The sequence below is a fragment of the Pezoporus occidentalis genome, unplaced genomic scaffold (genome assembly GCF_034315485.1).
Source record: "Pezoporus occidentalis ecotype Australia unplaced genomic scaffold, CSIRO_AGI_Poc_V1 ctg13, whole genome shotgun sequence".
Lineage (NCBI taxonomy): Eukaryota > Metazoa > Chordata > Aves > Psittaciformes > Psittacidae > Pezoporus > Pezoporus occidentalis.
The window spans coordinates 6,252,098-6,273,997 of NW_026913103.1; the positions used below are offsets into that span (position 1 = coordinate 6,252,098).

The window sequence follows — 21,900 nt, forward strand, 5'->3', positions numbered from 1 at the left end:
AAGTGATTGACTTGTTAGCAGCTTGAAACCAAATGATTCCTCTTGAGCACCTGCGGAAGCAGCAGTACTGAAAACGGAGGTTTGCCAGGGGGTTGGCCTTTTAGCCAAGAGCTAAGTGGTTAGGATGCACGCAAGTACTTGGCAGCCTTAGGCCCGATTTTCATCTTTACCTGAGGGGATTTGAACTTACACCTCTTGTTCTCCGATAATATTATTTTGACAACAAACTACAGTGTCTCTGGAGTAGGAGATCTTACATTCTTCTGTTGATGCTATTTCAACAGCTTTGTTGAATTTACATTAATTAATTTGTACTAATAATTCATGAGGGCAGCAACCCAGGCGGGTTTGCTCCCAGTCAAGTGTGTAAACCCCCAGACTAGGGAGTCACACCCACTTATTCACATGCTACTTCCATACATTTAAGTAGCTTGTAGGAAGTGTTACAGTTCCACATAGGATGACTCAGAAACATGAACTTCAGCAGATGCTCATGCTAATCAAACGTTTATCCTACCTCACATAGTGAGGAGCAGCAGCATACTGTGATAGTGTCATGCCTCAGTATTAACATAGGAAGGAAATAAACTGGAATTACTCTATAGATTAACCTTTCACCCTATTTCATTTTTTCCCCCTGTTTTCTTCAGCATTTTCCCCCACATATCCTTAATCATTTATGGATGATGGGAGCAGTCTCTACAGCTTCACTGTGGGCTGTCCATTCAAAAGAAACCAGAGCTGGGCCTCCATTAATACAGATGAATACTGTTCAGGAGAGCTACACACAACTGCAGTGATTTCTTCCTAAACCACCCAAAAAGTTGGATTAAATTCACATCTAATTCCAAACCAAAATAGCCTGGGGAGGGATGACGCACCTAGTAGAAGTTCTGATTAGCTCTATGGCTACCTTCCTTCTCGTTCTATTATGTTCCTCTTTGATTTTTGTCCCTCACCTTTAAGACTCGTGGGGTAATTGAGGTTGACCTCAGGAGGTCACTAAATACAACCTTCTGCTAAGTTAGAAGGCAGTTGAGGGCCTCCTCAAGTTGGGAATATCTCTGAAAACAGATCCATGATCACCCTGGGCACTCTGTGTCAATTCTCCAGTTCTTTCCCTGCTTATGCATAAATTCAGTTCTAAAATTGTCCCCACCTTCTTTCCGCTGTCAGTCCAGTTTCTTTAAACTTCCAGCTAGAAGAGGATGACACTTCTATCAGAACAGCAGAATCCTGGGAACAGGCAGAGAGAAAGTCCAGTAGGCTTGAAGTAGTTTTTCCTGGTTTTATAGGAAGGGGAAAAGCAATCCTCTTGACATTTAATTTATAATTAGCTAAAACTAATGAGCTAGTATGAAGGAAAAGCAAAATTTTAGCAGCAAGATAGTAAAAGAAAGAACTGCTACAGCTGGGAAGTTATTTACAGATGCCCCCACCACTACCCCTCATTGAACCAAACTCAGGTTCAGTGGAAATATTGCACCTCAGGATGAAATTACTCAGGAAAGCTGCTGTTCTGTGGAACAGTCCAGTTGGTTTCTTTCTTCACTCCCTTATTCTGTACCACAGATGTAGGCTATGGTAGAAAAGCCATATTTTGGCCATATTTTTGGTTGTCATATAAATTAGTTTACAGATTGTTTTAACTTCACAACTGTTTATAACTAAATAAGGGATGCAACTGGAAGTCACAGTTTTCTCTAACAGCATTTAGGAAGTACACAGATCAAAGTAATGTAGCCCTACATCACATTTCATGTCCAAGAGATGATGATTATAATATGGAGCCACCAAGATAGATAGCCTGGGAACTGTCAAGAGAGACATTATTGTGATCAGTTCCTTATAAATGAATATGTGACTGTAGGCCACTAATTCAAAATGGTGGCAATAAGAGGTTATAGATACATAAACTAAGCAATCGACACGCTTCTAGTTAGTTCTACTCTTTCAAAAACAGGTACTGTGAAGTCTGATAATTATTTTCATTATTATTCATCTGGTGCTGTTTAGAAATTTCTGGTGCTTCAGAATTACAAGCAAAAATAATTTATGACAGTTACCTTTGAAAAGAAACCTGTCAAGGAGTTCAACTCGTATGAAGGAGCTCCCATAAACCATTTAAAATAGTTTCAGAACAGTCTTATGGTATACTTCTGAATAAGAAAGGAGTTTAAGTACTCCATATTCACCCCACCACTATCATGATAGCTTCCAAGCTGTCAAACTTTTGGAGTATGTCAGAGTTCTCAGCTCTACCGTTGAGAAGCTCAATCTGCCATTGTTTCAGGGATAGCTCTATCACCTTGAACCACTGCAAACACATTTTAAACCTCTTGAACTTTCATTCAGTAGTGCTCTGTGCAAATACTGTGCAGAATAGCAGAAAACAGAGACATTTAGTAGCTAGCTACTACAAAACAGCAGTGCCAGCTTTTCTACTGTACTAATCAATACAAGTGCAGTCAGTTCACATGCATATTAGACAGCTGAATTTGGAAATCTAATAATTTTCAATATTTGCCATAAATTTCTGCTGATTATTTGCAGAAACAGAGCAGCTGGTATACAGAGCTTCCATAGAAGTCAACAAGAACCACAACAAGGAAGTTTGGAGCAGAATTTGGCTGATACCATATACCCCAGAGAATATGGATTATTTTGGACACTTCCATGCTATGACCAGTCCATTATTTGTTAACAGTTAAGGTCACAGAATCACAGACTGAAGTGGGAAGGGACCTCTGCAGATCATCTGGTCTAATCCTCTACTCACAAGCAGGGTCAACTACAGCAGGTTGCTTAGAACTATGTCAAGTTGAGTTTCAGATATTGTCGTAGTTTAAGCCCAGGATAGATATCTTTGAGGGTGGAGACTCCACAATCTCCACGGGCAACCTATTCCATTGTCTGACCACTCTCACAGTGCTTTCCTATATTTAGATAGAACTTCACATAGTTCAGTTTGTGCCCATTGCCTCTTGCCCTGCCACTGAATATTGCTGAGAAGACCCACAGTGCAGCTTCTTTGCTCTCTCCCATCAGGTATTTGTACACGTGGATAAGATCCCGCTGAGCCTTCTCTTCTCCAGACTCAGCAGTTCCAGCTCTCCTTGCCTCACCTCATACATCAGATGCTCCGATCCTTTCATTATTTCACAACCTTTGCTGGACTCTGGTATGTCCATGTCTGGTTCTGGGCTACCAAGTACAGAAGTCATGGCATTCCAGGTATGTCTCACCAGGGCAGCTTAGAGAAATTGCCACCCTTGATCTGTTATCACTCTTCCTAATGCAGCCCTGAACACTGTTGGCCACAATGACACAATGCTGCTTGTGTCTGACTTGTTCAACAAGACTATTCCAGGGACTTTTCTGCCAAGCTGCTTTCCGGTCCATCAGCCCCCAGCATCTACTAGGGAGTTATTCCTCCCCAGGGGCGGGGCTTGGTATTTGTAAGATTTGTCTACTTCTTCAGCTGTCAAGGTCAAATTTCAGAGGTGGCAGTGCACCCAACTGGTGTATCAGCTACTAATCCCAGTTTTATATCTTCTGCACACCTCCTGAAAGAACACTGTTACATCATCTAAGTCATAAATGAAGATGTCAAACATCCATTGTTCCAGTTTTAACCCCTGGGGTACATCAGTAGGGACTAGCCTCCAGAAGGACTTCAGGCCACTAATCAACATCCATGTAACCACTTATTGCTAGGCTTTGGCTGGGCAGTTCAGCCAGTTTTCATTCCATCATAAGAGGTTCGCTTACTTAGCTTATATTTCATCAGTTTGTCAATAAGGCTGTCATGGGAGACCATCAGAAGCTTTGCTCAAGACAGGATAAATAACATCCACCACTCTCCCCACCAATTATCATAGAAGACTATCAAGCAGGACAGGAATGATTCCCTCCCAGTCATCTTCCTGTCCTTAATAAATTTGAAGACATTTCAAGGATTATTTTCTCCATTACATTCTGATGGATCAAGGCAAGGCTGATCAGCCTCTAACCCTCCTTGAAGACAGGAGTGACATTTGCTTTTTTTTCCAGTCTTCTGGAACCTCTTCCTGGTTGTCATGACCCTTTCAAAGATAATCAAGAATGGCCCCAGTGACATCAGTCATTGCCTTCAGCACTTACTGGTGTCTCCCATCAGGTCTCATGGATTTGTGCATGGTCAGTTCATTTAAATATTCCCTAGCCTGATCCTCTTCCACCCAGAACAAGTCTTCCTCACTCCACACTTTCCCTCTGGTCTCAAGGGCTTGGGATTCCTTCAGACAAGTCTTGCCACTAAAGACTGGGGCAAAAATGACAGTCGAGCATCTCATCCTCTTCTGTGTCCTCTGTCATCAGTTCTGCCCTATTCATTAGCAGGACCACATTTTCCATAGGCTTCCCTTTGCTGCTGATATACTTGAAGAACCATTTGTGTTGTTCTTCACGTTCCTTGTCAAATTCAACCCTGCCAGATGCAACTCCAGGCTGTCTTCAGCTTGCTTAACCTTATTCCTGAGCTTTCAGCAAGAGGCTCTTATTTCTCCAATGTCATTTGTCCCTGTCCACCTCTCACATGCTTCTTTTTTGTGTTTCAGTTTTGTCAGGAGCAATCCTGCCACCTTTGCTTGCCTTCGTGCACATCAGGTAGTCCATTCTTCTCTGCCATTTGGGCAGAGAAGAGATTCAGAGCAGCCCTGCAGAGAAGAGATTCAGAACAGCCCTGCAGAGAAGGACTTGGGGGTGTTGGTTGATGAGAAAATGAACATGAGCCAAGAGTGTGCACTCACAGCCCAGAAAGCCAACCATATCCTAGGCTGCATCAAAAGGAGTGTGACCAGCAGGTCGAAGGAGGTGGTCCTGCCTCTCTACTCTGCTCTTGTGAGACCTCACTTGGAGTATTGTGTGCAGTTCTGGTGTCCTCAACATAAAAAGCACATGGAACTGTTGGAACAAGTCCAGAGGAGGGCCACGAGGATGATCAGGGAACTGGAGCACCTCCCATATGAAGATAGGCTGAGAAGGTTGGGGCTGTTCATCCTGGAGAAGAGAAGGCTGCGTGGAGACCTCCTAGCAGCCTTCCAGTATCTGAAGGGGGCCTATAGGGATGCTGGAGAGGGACTCTTCTTTAGGGACTGTAGTGATAGGAAAAGGGATAATGGGTTCAAACTTAAACAGGGGAAGTTTAGATTGGATATAAGGAAGAAGTTCTTTACTGTTAGGTTGGTGAGGCACTGGAATGGGTTGCCCAGGGAGGTTCTGAATGCTCCATCCCTGTCAGTGTTCAAGGCCAGGTTGGACAGAGCCTTGGGTGCCATGGTTTAGTGTGAGGTGTCCCTGCCCATGGCAGGGGGGTTGGAACTAGATGATCTTAAGGTCCTTTCCAACCCTAACTATTGTATGATTCTTCAATCTGAAAGAGACGATCCTTAAGAAACAGCCAGCTCTCCTGGACCCATCCTCTCTCTCCCAAACCATATCCCACAGGTTTCTTCCAAGCAAGCCCCTACACAGGTCAGAGTCTGCTCTTCTGAAATCCTGGGTTGTGATCCTGCTTTTTGCCTTGTTTCTTCCTCACAGGATCCTGAGCTCCATCCCCTCATGGCCACTGCAGCCAAGACTGCCCTTGACCTTCACAACGCCAATCAATTCTTCATTGTTTGATCGTGTTATGGGTTAACCTCAGTAGGCAGCTAAGCATCACACAGCTGCTCAGTCACTAACTGCTCAACCACAGTGGGATGGGAGAAGAGGAAAGGAAGAGTAAAAGCCTGAAAGCTTGTGGGTCGAAATACAAATTGTTTAGTAAGTAAAACAGAGATGGAAGAAGAGAGAAAGAAAACAAGTGATGCAAAGGCAATCACCACAGGCAGGCTGATGCCTAGTCAGTTCCCAAACAAAAGATACCTAACCTCCCTAAACCTCCTCCTCTCCCTTTTTATTGCTGAGCTTGACATTATAGGGCATGGAACAGCATTTTGGTTAGCTTGGGTCATCTGCCTGCTTCTGTCCCCTCCCTGCCTATTCACAGGGGAGAGGAAGGAAGCAGAGTAAGAAACGGAGAAGGTCTTGATTCTCTACAAATACTGTTAAGCAATAGCTAAAACATTGGTGCACTATCAGCATTGCTTTGGTCACAGATCTAAAACACAGTACCATATGAGCTCCTGTGAAGAAAGTTAACTCCATCCCAGCCAGAACCAGTAGAGGACCTGTCAGATGCAGCTGAGCACCTTTTGTTGTCAGCTCCCCAATGACCTGTGCCAGGAAGCTGTCACAGACACATTCCAGAAGCTTCCTGGATTGTTTGCACCCTGCTGTGTTACCCCTCCAGCAGATACTGGGGTGGTTCAAGTCTGCCAGGAGGACCTGGCCCTGCAAATGTGAGGCTTCTTCCAGTTGTTTGAAGAAGGCCTTATCTATTTCCTCCTGAACAGGCAGCCTGTGGCAGACATCCACCCCAATGGCACCCACACAGGTCTGCCCTTTAACCCACCCACAAGCTCCCAGCTGTCCCCAGGCAGAGCTCCATGCATTCCTGCCACTATCTTACATAAAGGGCGACTCCCATTCTTTACCATCCTTGCCTGAAGAACCTGTATCCGTCAATGGCAGCACCCCAGTCTTGTGACTTCTCAAACTATCCAAGCAAAGCAAAGCAAGTTTGTTTTGAAGCTTCTCTGGAATTTTCTGGAACCACCTCAGTTCCAGAGAATCAAGAACAAACAAAATCTTTAAGAAGGTAATTCTTGAGGGCTTGTTGAGCAAGTAAGATGACTCTTCTCAGATATCAGAGATTGCTGTGAGAAAAGTCTTACCAGTTAGATAGCAACAACATTTACAGTGACTCATTAAAAAAAAAAAAGACTGCAGGAAAATAGAAAGCTACAAAAAGCTGAGGAGACTTGGGGTTCCATGACTAACAAGTCCATGAAGCCTTGATGTAGTAGTACAGTAGAAGCACCCACCCTGGAGAGACAATTGCATATTGAATTTAAATGAGAATCACAGTACATTATTATCCAGCCCATTGCCAGAGTCAGGCAACCACCTACCATTTTGGCTTTCTTACTCTATCATATAAACCCATGAGGCAACTTATGACCTATTTATACCAGGTCTTTGTTTTGCCTGACCTGCTGGAACAAAAGCAAAGACCTTCATCTGTCTCAGGTTCTGCAACACCTTCAGCCATGATGCCTTCTAAGTACTAATACAGACACTAAATTGCCACAACTAACAATATTCTTACCATATTTTTTCTCCCCTGTCTCAGCTTCTTACCTTCTAATCTTACATACAGAAGCTGGACCAAGAAACATAACACCTTTTGAGATAATGTAGTATTAAAAATGGTAAATCTTGAATTAACATGCACAGCCAGGGAGGAACCTTTCTAATCTTGGTTAGCCAAGAATTCCAGAGAAGTGATGCCATCATCTTAAACCTTCTTCTGAGTCATTTTACTCACAGCAACCCTGTCTTCAGAACTCTGTCCTTAATTCTATGCTAATCCTTTCTAGAAGCACCCACAAACACATGCCTATAAGCATATACTCACACTTCCACTGTGACATTTAATATTCGTTTCTGAATGCAGGAGGCCTACTTGAATACACTTCTTTCCGTATTTATTCTTAGCATGTCTAAGCCCTTCTAGAATTAAATAGAATTCTATATTGTATAGAATTCTATGTATTCTATAGAATAAATGCAAAAAGAGAAGCACCCTGAAGGGCTTTCCACATTGTGGTATATATCAAGCCAGCAAACGTAGAGCTGACTTCTCTTCAGAAGGGTTCAACAAAGATTTTACATGTTGCTCCACCTCCCACCAAACTAGGTGAAGCCAGAGCCTCCTCTCAAGTCAATATACCGACCCACGTGGCCACACCCTAGTTCACTACTTATCAAGGTGGTTGGGTTAGAAGCTCAAGTATTTAGAGGTATTTAATTAAACAAACATTTTAATAGCCCTGAGTCTGGAAGCAATACAGTGCAGGGTTTGGACAAATGCTAGCTCCAGTTAATGAGGCAGGGCAGTAATCTGTAGCTTGGGGTAACAGACTTCATTTAGTCACTGCTAGAACAGCCTGTCTGCAATTGTACTGCAGCAGTTGTCCTGCTGTCAAGTTAACTGCAATGATGCCCCATTTCAGTTGCAGCTTTGCAAGTCAAGGGACTTCTCCACCCACTTGACCATCAAAATCTTTTGAAAGGTGCTGCCCTCAATTCTGCTGGCCCAGTCTTTCATTCTCTCAATCTCTATTTTAATTTGGACAAACCAAACTGGACCTGCAAAGACCTGTCGATGAAAATGGGTGGGCCTGGATCATTTCAACATGGGCTGGGGAGCGATCAGACAAGTTACACTGGCAGAACCTGGGAGGTGGAAATCTACAGTGGGGGTGGTGATGAGTAACAGGGGGTGCCGCGTCTTCACTTAGCCTAGCTACAGCCTAGCTCTCTGAACATAGAAACCTCTTTAATTGATGGAAAGAGTTGGGCAGCTATAAGAGGTGCTTCATCCTGCTAAGTCTCTGAATCACCCTTTGAAATTGCAAAACCTCATAAATATTGGGAGGAGATTCATAAATCTAGATTAATATTTTTCTGATAGTATAGAGTAGCATTTCCATCACGGTCACGCTTCTCTGAAATAATACAGCTGATTGACAAAAATAGGGAAGGGTTTCTTTTAAGCTTTGAAATCAAGTTTAAATTTAGGGCAAGTTTAGGTAAGCAATAGGTCTTTTGTTAATATACAATGAAAAAAAAAAAGTCCAATCCCCAAAACCTACTCACTTATTTCTGTTCCACAGCATTAACCCCTGCTGTCAATAATCAGTAAGTATTTAAGTGTGAGGAATATTATAAAGGGCCTACCTGGATCAGCTAAAATATAATAGTTGTTTAAACAATTCTCTACATGTGCTGAGTATACATTTATTTACTTCAGTAAAAGCTGGGTTTTTTTCTTTTGGTGTAGACACTGTATAAAGCTCATCTTAGTTGACTATGTGAAAAGTCCATCTTGACTAATGATAAAGTGCTGCTACAACACAGGAAAAATAATATTCCTGAGCTTGTCATTTAATGATACTTTAAAAAGCTCAAGCCAATGCTCTTCATGTTCTGTTGAAATTCTGGACCAGCTAAACAAAACAGGCACCTCCTCTGCCTTCCCTATTACTAGCTCTTTTCAATCTTTGCATACAGTTTCTCTGCAGTCAGTTCATCTGCCTCAAACTGGAAAGGTAGCAAGCATGCAAGGGAACACACACTGTAGCTGCAGTGATCTGGCACAGAATTCATGAGATTACAGCAATGAGATTGCTGTTGTCTCTCCTTTACACTAATGCTGCATCCACTGCTGAATAGAAGTCTGCTGTTAGATGCTACATATGCATCAGTCTTCTGTAAGTTTGCACTAGGGATGTAGAGGTTAGTTTATTAGCTATTTTGTAGCAAGAAAGTAGTGTAAATCTATGTTAATTAAGTCTTTCCATCTTTCTTGCACATATTTTCCTGGGCTAACTGTGCTTGTCCCTTTTTTTATGTATATTTCATGATAAATACGTCAATAAATAATTGATTGAGCTGACGGGGAGAAAAATACAGTGCAGTGGAAACCTTGTCAAATACGGCCTTTGAATAGCCAGTGTAACTTAAATAGGAAATCCTAAATCAACTGCTAGATAATGTAGTAAGTAAACATATTAACCAGTAAGTAAACATATTAACCAGTAAGTAAACATATTAACCAGCCACAAAGTCATAACTTACATTTGTTGATATATCAAAATCTAGTCATAGCAGTCAACAAAGGCATGAGGAACAGTTAATAAAACTCAGGAAATAAAGATAACATATCATATCATTTTATGAACTTTGTAAATTACAGCTTCTAAACACTTCTTAAAAAAAAAATATTTCCAGAGTGCTGTTGTAGAATTATCATCAATAAACAGGTTTTTTTTCATAAGTAGACCTAACCACTTTGGAGATCTAGAGATATTAATGCTCAAAGAATGCTTAAAGTTCAGGAATGCATGATAGAACTGTTGTTGGAAGAGTGCTTGGTTCTGTACAGTAGACGGTATGTGGTTATTGTACTGAAATTTTTGTTAGTGAAATTTTGTCACTATTAAAGAAAAAACCCACAACAAAACATGTATATGTATGCAGGCTTGGTATATTCTATTAAGATACCTTTATAAAAATTTTAGTGTCTTAGATACGGCTCTACTTAAAAAAAATGTTTTTCTTTACAGCATGCTTGCACCCATTCTTTTTTTTTTCATTACATGCAAATTTTCTCTCCTGAATTAACCTTACAATTATCCCCTCTAGTAAAAACAGATATGTGAAGAAAAATAGTCCACCCATTTATGCTACAGGTTGGCTCCTAATACTCCAAAATAGGTAAAACCAAACAAAAATAAACCAAGCACCATGACATGCCTCTTCTGCAAACTGAGGAGATGTCATTGGTGAGATTTCCCAAAGATTTGCTGTCAGCTATCTGCTGCCACTGAAAACGATGAAACCATTGTCTTTGGTAGAAGTGAAGTTAGGCCAAAGCAGAATGCTTCTATAGATCCCTTCCCTGTCAACTGCAGAGACAAAAAACATTTGAAAATATGTTTTATACTTAAAATGTTCACAAGCCTCTATGGCTAACTCTGTAAATGCCTTGTCACAACCTGAACTGAAAAGAAACCAGTCTTCCCAAAAATTCATTTGCTGCTTCTAATTCCCAAATGATAAAGTATTAGCTGTTGCATGCATTGTCATCTTAGGGGAACATATACAGCCGGGTGAACAGTGGAAGTCAGCAAAAACAGTAAAAAGTGTTTCCAGTGGGGAGCTGAAGAGGTCCCATAGTTGCTGATTTAGGCATTTGGAATTTAAACAGTGGAGACCTTTAGGGAGAGGATTAGCTGGAGTTGACTGAAGATCTCTTTGTTTCTTCATATTTTTTAACAAACAGGTATCCATAGCTGAGGCTATGTACCTGGTGTGGCCTTTACTTCTGAGGTCTACAACATGTGTCAAACATACTGCCACTTCGTTTTTATTCTTTTTTTATTTTCTAGCATGGTGATGATGTGAAGCCTTAAGAGATGTTTCTGGCATACTGTAGTAGGTGAGGCAGTCACCCCAGTGGGGATCAACTTTGTATGTATGTCAGCTAGTGTGTCTCCTGGGTTTAATTTTCTTCATCCTAATTGCCAGCAGAAGTTGCAGTGATTGTTTGTAGTAAGTACTGTCTCCAATATAGACGTTAAGTATTAAAGAAGTTGGTAAGCTGAGCCTAGGTATACCGATTAAGTGAATTTCTTCTTAACTCCTGTGAGAAGAAATCAAAGCTGCTGAAAGAAATCACTGTACTAATATACTCTGAAAGCACTTCTGCGTTGTACTCTGTAAAGTTAAAGGGCCCCAGTGTTTTGCCACAGTATCTCAATATGCCAAAGACACAGATATGTCTTTTAAGGGGAGGAGATCTACTGAGTGCCATTTATCTTCAGTGTTTCCTGAAATGAAAAAGTAAACTATTGTATATTATACATACAATTATATATATACGCACATATACAAAATGTATAAATAAGCATGGAATATAATATGTAATAAAAAATATAAGCCAATATACATTACCTCATATGTATTGTAATATATTATTGTAACACATGTTGCATATGACATGTTGTGTTTTACATACAGAGTAAAATACACATTAAAAAATTACATTGTTGATTTAAGGTTTCTCTGGCTTCTTCACTGTAAGTTAGTCTTGGTTCTTAGAGAAGAAATGAATGGGGTCACAGCTTCAGTCGCACCTCACAACTTCATACATCTGCTGTTCATCTGTTTCTTTGTTTGCCTTTAAATATCTAAAACTAAGTATGCAGCTAAATTATGGGGGGAAAAATTGTTAGAATTAATGTTACCTTGTAATGCAGATATAATGCCTTTGTTGCAGAATCAGCGTGTCTGAGCAGTGCTGTAACATACAGCATGTACTTCATGCTTCAGCGTAAAGCAACCAGTTTTCAGTTATCTCTGGTAGCCCTCTGTAACACCCTTCACTATGTAGTGTAGACATGACTAAAAGCATTGCCAGGTTTGACCATCATACTGTGGGACTCAGAGAATAAAATCCTATCTTTATTGAAACTAAGGGAAAAAACACCCCAAACCTTTCATTAAATTATTCTCAAAATTTCAAAATGCAGGATTATTATCCTTTTGTCCTTGGAGAAGATTGCTGCAGTATAGAGTTGACACAGTCATAGGACTTATCAAGACACAAAAAGACCCGAAGTGGTTGCCCTTGAAATGATATGTATCCTCAGGATAAACTCTATACAACCAGCATAGCTGAGAAATCAGTATCTTTCTTGGGAGCCTGCACCCAAGTGAACATCACAGCACTGAAAGTTGCAATCCCTTTGATCTCATGCAGAATTTATGAAATTCCTGTAGAGGGTCAGCTCAGGTTCCTGCACTGTGTGTGTCAGAGGAAGGTAGCACCAATAATGCGTTGTTCAATCAGCATGCTCTGATGTTTTGGCTTGTTTGCGCCTAGTCAATGCTGATGGTAATTCTAGCTCTGCTCTGGGACTGAAGCATTCAGCATCATAAGAGGGTTCTCAACTCAGGCCATGTGGCAGCAATGTCTTTTTAAGAATAGGAACAGATCTACAAACTTGAGATCAGTGGTCATTTGGCAAGGATTTCTGGACATCTGCAGCCTGTTGGAGCTGCAACTGCCAATAATTTGCCAGCACCAGAGGAACAGAAAATCTTTGAGTTCCACCCAGTGGAAAAGAGGATGTGATCTTGGGCTCCTCAGCCTTAGGGCCTTTACCCAGGAGTGGAAAGACCTAGTTTTTTAGGTTTTGCTCCAAGAACTGTTAATGAATTATTTTCACTGACTGTTTCTTATAAGATGCAGAAATTGTCAAATTCCTGACTACATTCCCTCTTTCTTCTCAGGCAGATAAAGGAACACGGTTTTGCTGCCTCAGCTGGTTGAGTTGTGAGATAGGTGCTGAGATGCTTCACGTACCACGTCAGAAGAAAGCTGAGAGATTTGTACTGGTATATTCATGATAAGCAGAAGTGTTCATTTTGGACTTAGGCATCTCTTCTCCAGGTTTGGGGCCTGAAATCATTGATCTCTTTTTTTTTTTTTTTTAATGTGCATATCAGTGTGTGATTTGATACGTATCAGCTGGATGTAGCCAATGTCACACAATATGGATGACATGGAAGAGAACAGAAAAATGAGACAAATGCAATCTCACAGCTGAAAGCTGAAGTCAGCAAAACTTTTAATAGCAATGAGGATTAGCTCACTTATGGAGTAGGTAACTGAAGAGAGTCCTCTGGTTTCAAAATCAAGAATAGAAGTTTTGCCAGAAAGCATGTGTGGCCCAGTGCTAAATTACTGGGTTGGAGCACAGGAACTGCAACATGAATTCCCATGGCTCAGTACTAATATTAATTTGATTTTATGGACAGTGACCGGATACAAGCCTAAGACCTGTATACTTTTCTGAGGAAACACAACTTGCTTATTCTGCCTGTGGCTGGAATTGTTTTTCTGGTCTCTTCTGGTTTTAACTGCACAGTTGTGAGCCTTTACTCTGGGTGGGCGTGAGTCAGCTTCAAACCATAAACAGTGTAGCCATGGTTAGTAGCCTGAGCTACTAAGCATTTGCTGATAGCATGGGCACAAGTTGCGTCTACTTGGAGCACAATCAAAGCAAGCTCGCATCTGCTGGAAAAAAAGAAAAAAACAAACCAAAACCCAAAACCAAAACGAGAAACATATTCTCTCTGTTCTTTTCCTGCTTCTTCCCCCTGCCTTTCTCTCTCTTTCTGTACCACCTGCACATGTCCACAGGAGCGCCCACGGAAACTCCACCTATCTAAGCCCTCCACCCAGATAGTTCAAATTCCTGAGCGAGATCTCACAGGGCATGAAGTTGTTTAGATTGGTAACAAGTGGCTGTGTTTTGGTATGAGGCCCCTTCTGCAGTTCCTTACAATAAACTTGAACAGAGAGCAGTTGTATTGATGCATTTCAACAATGTTTTACTCAATCTAAAATGTGTTCATTTCGCCGACTACAGTTGACTGAACCCAGAAACGGGTGATATAAATCATGGGGGGGGAAGCCACAGTGCTGAGCTCCAGACACTTTTCGGGGAGTTCCCTGTTCAGGGGCAACAAACTCATCATAAGTTGCACTAAATCCACCATGGAAGGATGTCAGTGCCCCAGAGCTCACAGCAGAGGCTGTGGCTCTGGAAACATGGCTAGCAGCCCTTCTTTGTTGCTGGCTGTGGCAGCTGATGACATATGAAGTTTGAGTGACTCATTGTGTGGCTACAAGATCCAGGTTCCATGGAATTTTCTCAAGTATAGGATAATAATCAGGCTACTCTTTCAATAAATTTTCTTTAATCTGTCTTTTCTTCCACTAGGTAGACACTAATTACGTTGTACATCATCTGCCATTTTTCTGGCATGAACAGCCTGCTGGCACAAGTCAGTGGAAATTCAACATTCATTAAGGTTAGACTGTGTTACTTGTGCTTCTTCTCGTCCTGGTTTCTCCCACTCCCCCAAGATGATCTCTTACAGCAGTGAGGCTAACAATTTTACAACAGGAAGCCCTCTATTTTAGATAGCAAAGATAAATTAGTGGCATATTGGCTATCATTACCTTGATGCCTGGGATTTAGGGTTTCTGAGATTTGGGGGTTTTTACCAGTGGGTTTTGAAAAGCATCAACTGTCTTAGTCACCTACGTATTTTCACCAAGACCATGTCTCAAAGAAGCAATACTTTTTAACAGAACAACTATGAAAAATGCTGAGAAGTAAAAGGATCATCACATCCCTTTCTCTTTTTAAAATGTGTTATCCTTACAGTAGATTACTGATGGGTGAATATTAGAGCTGGTCTGCCTGATAGCTTGAAAGCTTGTTTCTCAGGGAAAGCTGTCTTCTGGCAAATTAAAGGAAATTGAGTCTCTCAGGATCCCATTTCCCCCTGCACAGGAGAAACTGATCTAAAGGAAAGGAAACTTGCTTATTCCTGTGAATTCTTCCTTCATGTATGTGTGTGTTTATTGATATTTATATCCCAGTGCAAAACCCAAACAGATTGTGTGCAGACCCTAGCATTTTGTTTTCTTGTATTAGCAATGTCTCAAGGAAACATCAGAAAGCTAGGTAAATATGCCTCTGCCTCTGCACTTATGATTGATACCTGCTGGATGCCACAGGTCCTGCAGGTTCATCCGCATGCTCCATACCTTGATGAAATGTGGGAGGAATATTAGTGTCACCTTTCTAGTTGAAGGTTACTTACATAGTTCCACTATTACAGCAGAGTCATAAACTTTAATTTATATGTATTCCATAAATTCATTGCAAACTAGCACTGGTATTCCCAGAAAAAAAAAAAGAAAAAAAAAAGGTAAAAGAGAAGAAAAGTGTAAATGACTTGCCCAAGATTACATAAATCCATGGTCATGCAAAATCTCATTTGTTCCCTGGCAGAGCAAGCCTTGATATGTTTCACAAGCCAAAATAGTGCATTCATTTGTTTAACAAGCCCAAAATAATGCCTTAACTCTTTCATCTCTAGATCAGTACCTTGCTGTGGTGAAATTAAGTATCGTTAAGTACCTAAACCAAATAAAGATTTCTCGTATCTGCCAAGTATATACAGAAATTTCACAGTATTTGGGCCAACTGTGACAGTCGGGGATAGCAGATGGAGTGAAGAGCTCCTCTGTTTCAAAACAGGTTTGGGGGCTTGGAAAGGTCAGTCAAAAAACCATGAAGTTCCATATGATCTTACCTGCTGGAGAAGGTGAGAATTCTGTTCCTGTATCTTCTGCAAGTTAATTTCCTGTTCTTGCTTGACATCCTAAAACTTCACAGTTTGCACTCCAGGGCTATGCTGTGCTATGAGGAGGGAGAATCCAATTAATTATGTCCTACCTCACATTCAGCTTTCAGCAACCAATTATTAGACAAAACCTGGTCAAAGCCCTTATTTGATTTAGGAGACTTGTGTGTCTTGGCATTCATCAGGATTTACTGATGTTGATAAATTGCTCTTCTCCATCATGGCTTTAAATAGATATATCAGATTTGTCCAAGGCTCTTTGCTGAGCCTTGATCTAAATGTTTTTTCATCTAGGAGTATGGAGCAGTTGTTCTTTTACCTGGAACTGCAATATGGAGGTCCTAAGTAATGAAACTGGCATTTTTCTAATTACGAATTCCATTATTATTTTCTATCCTCGGACATGAGGGGTAAATCCACATGAGTCTGCTTCAGTAAAGCTCTTCTGAGCTAGCATAGTGAGATAAATTAAAATAGCATGAATCAGCTGTGTCCTAGGATATCTTTACTTGCAATATGTAAGAGAGCCTAGGTTGCAGTCTGCAGACATGCTGTTGCTAGATCTGGTGTGACAGAATTAAAAAGAGGTGGGTCGAGAATATATTCTGTATGAAGAGTCTGGGATGCTGCCTTCCCCCCCCCCCCCAGCCAGCACCTGTCTGTGGTAGTTGCTCTTTGAAGAGTGGTTGGAGGAGTAATACGCAGACAGATGAATAGGGGAGTATGCATAATGCTACCTGGTAGTACAGCATGAACTGACTGTGCTAAGTTTGGTTTAGTTAAACTTCAAGGTAATTGACAGGGTGCTGAGAGCACTTTTGCTGTATCTTAAGCCACAAGAAAACAAAAGAAAGAGATTTTTTAAAAGATATTCTTTTTCATTCCTCTCAGCCTCCTATGTTCTTAACCAGGAGCTTTGTGAAGTACTTGAGCTTGTTTTTCAGATTAGTTCTTGAGATCATAGCCACAATGGGCAGGAGTCTGCTTTTTCTCATACATGTACTGAACTGGAGTTACTTGGGGTATTTTCCTCCTAAATTCATTCTAAGTTCTTGTGAGTCACTATGTTACTTGACAGCTGAATTTAATGCATCTGACTGTTGAGTTCCCTAGCTGCTGATGTTCAAAGATCACTTACTGGCAAATAGCATGTAATGTCTGTAATAGAATTGCTGCATGTGCATGTTAAATACCTTCTGAGTTTTGTTTGTTAATGCCAAGCAATTCAGGCTAGTCTTTTTTTTTTGATATAACCAGTTATAAAACCTAATCTGTTTTGACTGCATCCATCCCATGTAATATTCAAGTTTGTGCCATTTTGACATCAGAAGCTACAGAAAGGGAAATTTATGAGCTTTCAAATTCCAAAGAACTGCCTTCTACAACTAGGCTTGTACCCCAACTGTCTTTTTTTTTATGTAATGGGTTGTAAATGCTCACCATAATCATTAAATTATTCCTCACTGGTTTAGCTGTGTGTTTGTATCCTGGGTTCAGCAGTAGCAGTCATATTTCTCCTTCTTAGTAGCTGGTGCAGTGCTTTGTTTTTGACTTTCAGCCTGGGAACAACGCTGAGAACACCGATGTTTTTAGTTGCTGCTCAGTGATGTTTACTCTGACCAAGGACTTTCTGAGTCTCATGCTCTGCCAGGAAGGAGGGGAAGCCAGGAGGAAGCAGAGATAGGACACTTGACCCAAACTGACCAAAGAGGTATTCCATACCACAGCACATCATGCCCACTATATAAACTGGGGGCAGTTACCTGGAAGGGCTAGATCACTGCTCAGTTGGGCTGGGTATCGGTCAGTGGGTAGTGAGCGGTTGTATTCTCTTCCCTTGTTATTTCCCTTATCATTATTATTATTATTAGTGGTAGCAGCAGTGGTTTGTGTTACACCTTAGTTACTGGCCTGTTCTTATCTCAACCCGTGGGAGTTACATTCATTCAGTTCTCCTCCCCATCCCTCCGGGAGCCAGGGGAGGAAGAAAGTGGGGGGAGTGAGCGAGCCACTGCATGGTTCTGAGTTGCTGGCTAGGCTTAAACCATGACAGTTTGTAAAAAGAAAGTCTGTTTTTCCACAAATACTACTTGCTGTCCATTTTTTACTACCTGTTTTAAAAATTTGCTGTCTGATCAATAAGTAGAAAAGATTTAAAGAACTGTCCATCACAAGAGATTTCCAGAGGATAGCTGGCCTTATAATATTGTGGAAAAACCCAGACACAGTATTGACGGGAAAAAAAAATAAATCAGTAACTATTTAAAAACAAGTACTTTCTGCAAATATTACAACCCAAATACTGTCATGAATATTGCTGAAGGACAATAAGGGCCTAAACTGATGAAATGTGATTACCTGGAAAATGCCATGACTGTACAGTTCAACAGTCCATGAGCAACTTTTCTGATGCAGCAATTAGTGTTCCTGAAATGGAAGTAGTACTCTTTCCTTCTATCACTGCACATCCCCTTCTAGAGGAAATTCACCTCCCCCTTCCCAGACTATCTCTTCAGCTGAGCTTGTGGAAATCAGGTAATCTTTTGGCACTGAGTACCTGTATATCACCTTAAGCTTTCTTATGTCAAAATGTCAGTAGTACTAGATACTTTTATACTGCTTAATATCAGTATTATTGTTCTTTTATATGTCAGCGTGAAGATATAATAGTATCATAAAGTGGTCTAGATGTCAAGGTATTTCATTATTACATAATAGTCAGTGCACTTTGCTCTGCTTTCCTTAGCCTTACAGTCAAAATTTATGTATTTCTTTAGAAATAATTTATTACTTCACATATCTGATTAATATAGAAACAAACCAGTACATACATGTACAGAAAAGGTATGTTGGGCCTACAGTTCAATAACCAAACAAAACCAAATACTTAATTGCATTATTTGCTGTTAGAATAATATTTCCAGTAGTAAATTTTTGTATAGACAGGGGAAAAGCCATTCCTGGTTTGAATGAAGTAATGTTAAATTTCTGATCCTTTATTAACTGCTTAACTGAGAATATAGGAAAACAAGGCTGATCAGGATGACTCAGTGCAAAAAGCAATTGTGTACTTTTTTTTATAGCCATGCAAATTTAAGTGAACTATACAGTTTTAGACATATGTATGTTTGCTAGCACATCATTTTTGCTGTGTGTGACAGTGGAGTAATTATCTTTAGTAGATAACCTTGTATGAACATACACCAGCTTGTATGCACTACCTAGTGTAGAGGTCTCCAAAAACTATTATATCCTGTACAAAACCTAATATATAATTTAAGGCAGATATTCAGAGTAGCACTTAATTTTGAGCAAGCATTGTCTTTTGTACTTAATATATATAAGACTATTGAGGGATAATACTAATTATTATCTAGCAAGTGAATCTCACTACTATTAATTATCAGTGAACTAAAATCTAAGTAGCATAATTATCTTGAAAAATGTCTGCAATAAGAACATGCCAAACTGTATCATATCACAGGTCCTAGTCACCCAGTATTCTGTCTTCAGCAGTGGTAATAGGTAGCAGAGAGAATCCACAACCTCATTAGCACTTAAATGGTTGCAGTAGTTTGTTTCACAAAAAACTGGTTAAAGCACACCAGTAGTTTGATTCATCTCCTTTAAGAGCAGTAATTAGCAGTGTAGATGCCTACATCTGTGCTGTCTAGCCTCCCTATCCAAAATTAGTCTCTGGAAGGACTAGAATTATTTATTTCTGATTTGCAACTTTAAAATGTCTGCTTTTCTTCGAGGACTCTAAGAGGAACCTGCAGTGACTATCTCAGACATAGACATTTACATGACACCCTCCACAGGACCTTATATTTTAAAACACTCAAGTGTTTATACATGCAGGTAGGACAGGAAAGCCAAGGGCACTTCATTCATCTTCTCTGCAAACAAATGCAAGGGAGATGCCTCAGGTAAAACAACTTCGTTCAAACTCATTCATCTGGGCACATAAACCACAGCCAAAACTAACAGAGCTTGTAATTTTTTAGACTAAGAGAATTAACCAAAGAGCTCTTTGTTGTTTGGTGAAGAATGGTCATGAAATGAAAGGATTAACAAAAGTGATCTCTACCTACAGTGACAATCCTAAATGGGCAAACTTTGATAAGCTGGGAAAACTGTATAGTGAAGCAGGCTGGACTGAAGTGCTTTGGGAAGGGAATGCTTGAACTGGATTTTTCTGAAGGCAAACCTGCAAAAAATAGTATGTAATTTTTCTCCCAAAACTGGTATGAAAAGGTTCAGGATAAACTGGACAATTAAGAGACCTTCAAACAATATTAGAAACAAGTAGACACCCTTACTGAAATACAAAAAAAGACTGAACAGCTCCCTGGAGGGCAAAAAGTATAGAGCTAAATCAAAAATTGCTGAAAGTTAAGATGAATTAAGATGAAATACATGCAATAGTAAAATTTAATTTAGGTGTATAAACAAAAAGAGAACCAGAAAAGAAGGGGGCTCTTACATAGTAAAGCTGAGCTTACTTGCTTTTTTGCCAGTATGTCTGGGATAAATGGAACAAAATCTGTTTTGTGTTCACCAAAAGTAGATTTTATGATAACACAGGTTTTTTTTCAGACAAAAAAAATATTTGTGTTATCTTTCCTTTGAAATACAACAGCTTTAATCAATTTGGATGTTGCTTACTCACTCTGTTCCCCACAGAGAATCATCGGTTTATGAAGAAGAGGATATATATAAGAACTGAAAAGAGGGTAGCTAGAACATAGATGACAGGAGTTATGCTGAAAACACAGTCATAATCCTAGAGGAAAGTATGTAGCAAAATTCCTTCAGGAGCAGTTTTGGTCTTGATCTCTAATTTAATATTTTCATGTAGTATATGTTGTCATGGGAAAATGTGCATATCCTAATTAAATCTGTTGATGATGCAACGTTGAGAGGCAACATTAGCATAGAAAAGGATTTGAATATCAAGGGTATAAAACAATCAGAGAATATAAAAGGGAATTGAAGAAGAACTTGAGGATGGAGTGGCATTAAACAATGCCAAGTACAAAGCAACCGACTTAGGAGCAAAGAACTGGAGTCTCTGCTATTACGTAGGTTGTCATCAGATGACCACAGAAGAACTATGCGGTGCCTAGGTGATAATGACACTGAAAGAGGCAAATGTGATTTCAGGACGTGTTAGGAAATGTCAGTACCATACGCAAAGCTGTCCCTGAACTCTTTTGGATAGACCACCATTCTCTGGAGCAGTTCTGATGATCATCTGTCCCTGCAGACAGAGATGATTTCTAATTGCCAGATTTTGTTCCTTGGGCCTTCATATTCCTCCAACACTAGCCCAGAAGGCTTAAGACACCCTTAAACTCCACTGGGCTGATGCCAGGCCCTAGAATAAGTAATAAATGCTTTCACCATCCTGCTATAAAAACTGCATTCAGGTGTGCTCCATCCAGCACTGTCCTTAAATTCACTTTGAACTAAAGCCTCATCCTACCACATACACACACACACACACAGTTATTATTATGTTTTACTATGCACTGTCCCATGGAGACCCAAGTCAAGTGCTGTGCACTCTGCCCATGAGCAAGTCTGTGCTTGAGGAGGTTTCATTTTGGACAGTGTGGATGCTCTGCACCACTGGGTCTGAAGTTCATCTGGGAGGATGCCTGCAGTCTCAAACTGCTTGTGGACATTCAGGACCAGCATCTACTACTTCACTACAGTCTAGGCAGGTTTTTTGGCTGTCACTGGAACACATAATTCTTTTCCTGATCTTTGTGATGTGAACTCTCAAAACAGCTGTTGCAGCTACCATGGGAATACATTATTTTTTTTTTTCCTTTGGCTATTCTGGAAAAGCTGGACAGTTGATAAAATTCCAATGCAGCAATTCATGGCCAAACTGGTGAAGAGGGCTTTAATCTAAAGTTGCCAGGGGAGGGGAACCTCCACCCATCCCACTCC

The 21,900-nt window shown here is 40.4% G+C and overlaps 1 long non-coding RNA gene across 2 annotated transcripts in view; it reads left to right on the forward strand.

Moving 5' to 3' along the window:
• The window catches only part of LOC134158391 (uncharacterized), a 40,089-nt gene that overhangs the window by 453 nt on the left and 17,736 nt on the right, over positions 1-21,900 (forward strand). For both annotated transcript variants that reach the window (XR_009962750.1, XR_009962749.1), the window contains exon 2: positions 14,502-14,592. This is a non-coding gene — a long non-coding RNA (uncharacterized LOC134158391). The remainder of the gene's footprint in view (positions 1-14,501; positions 14,593-21,900) is intronic.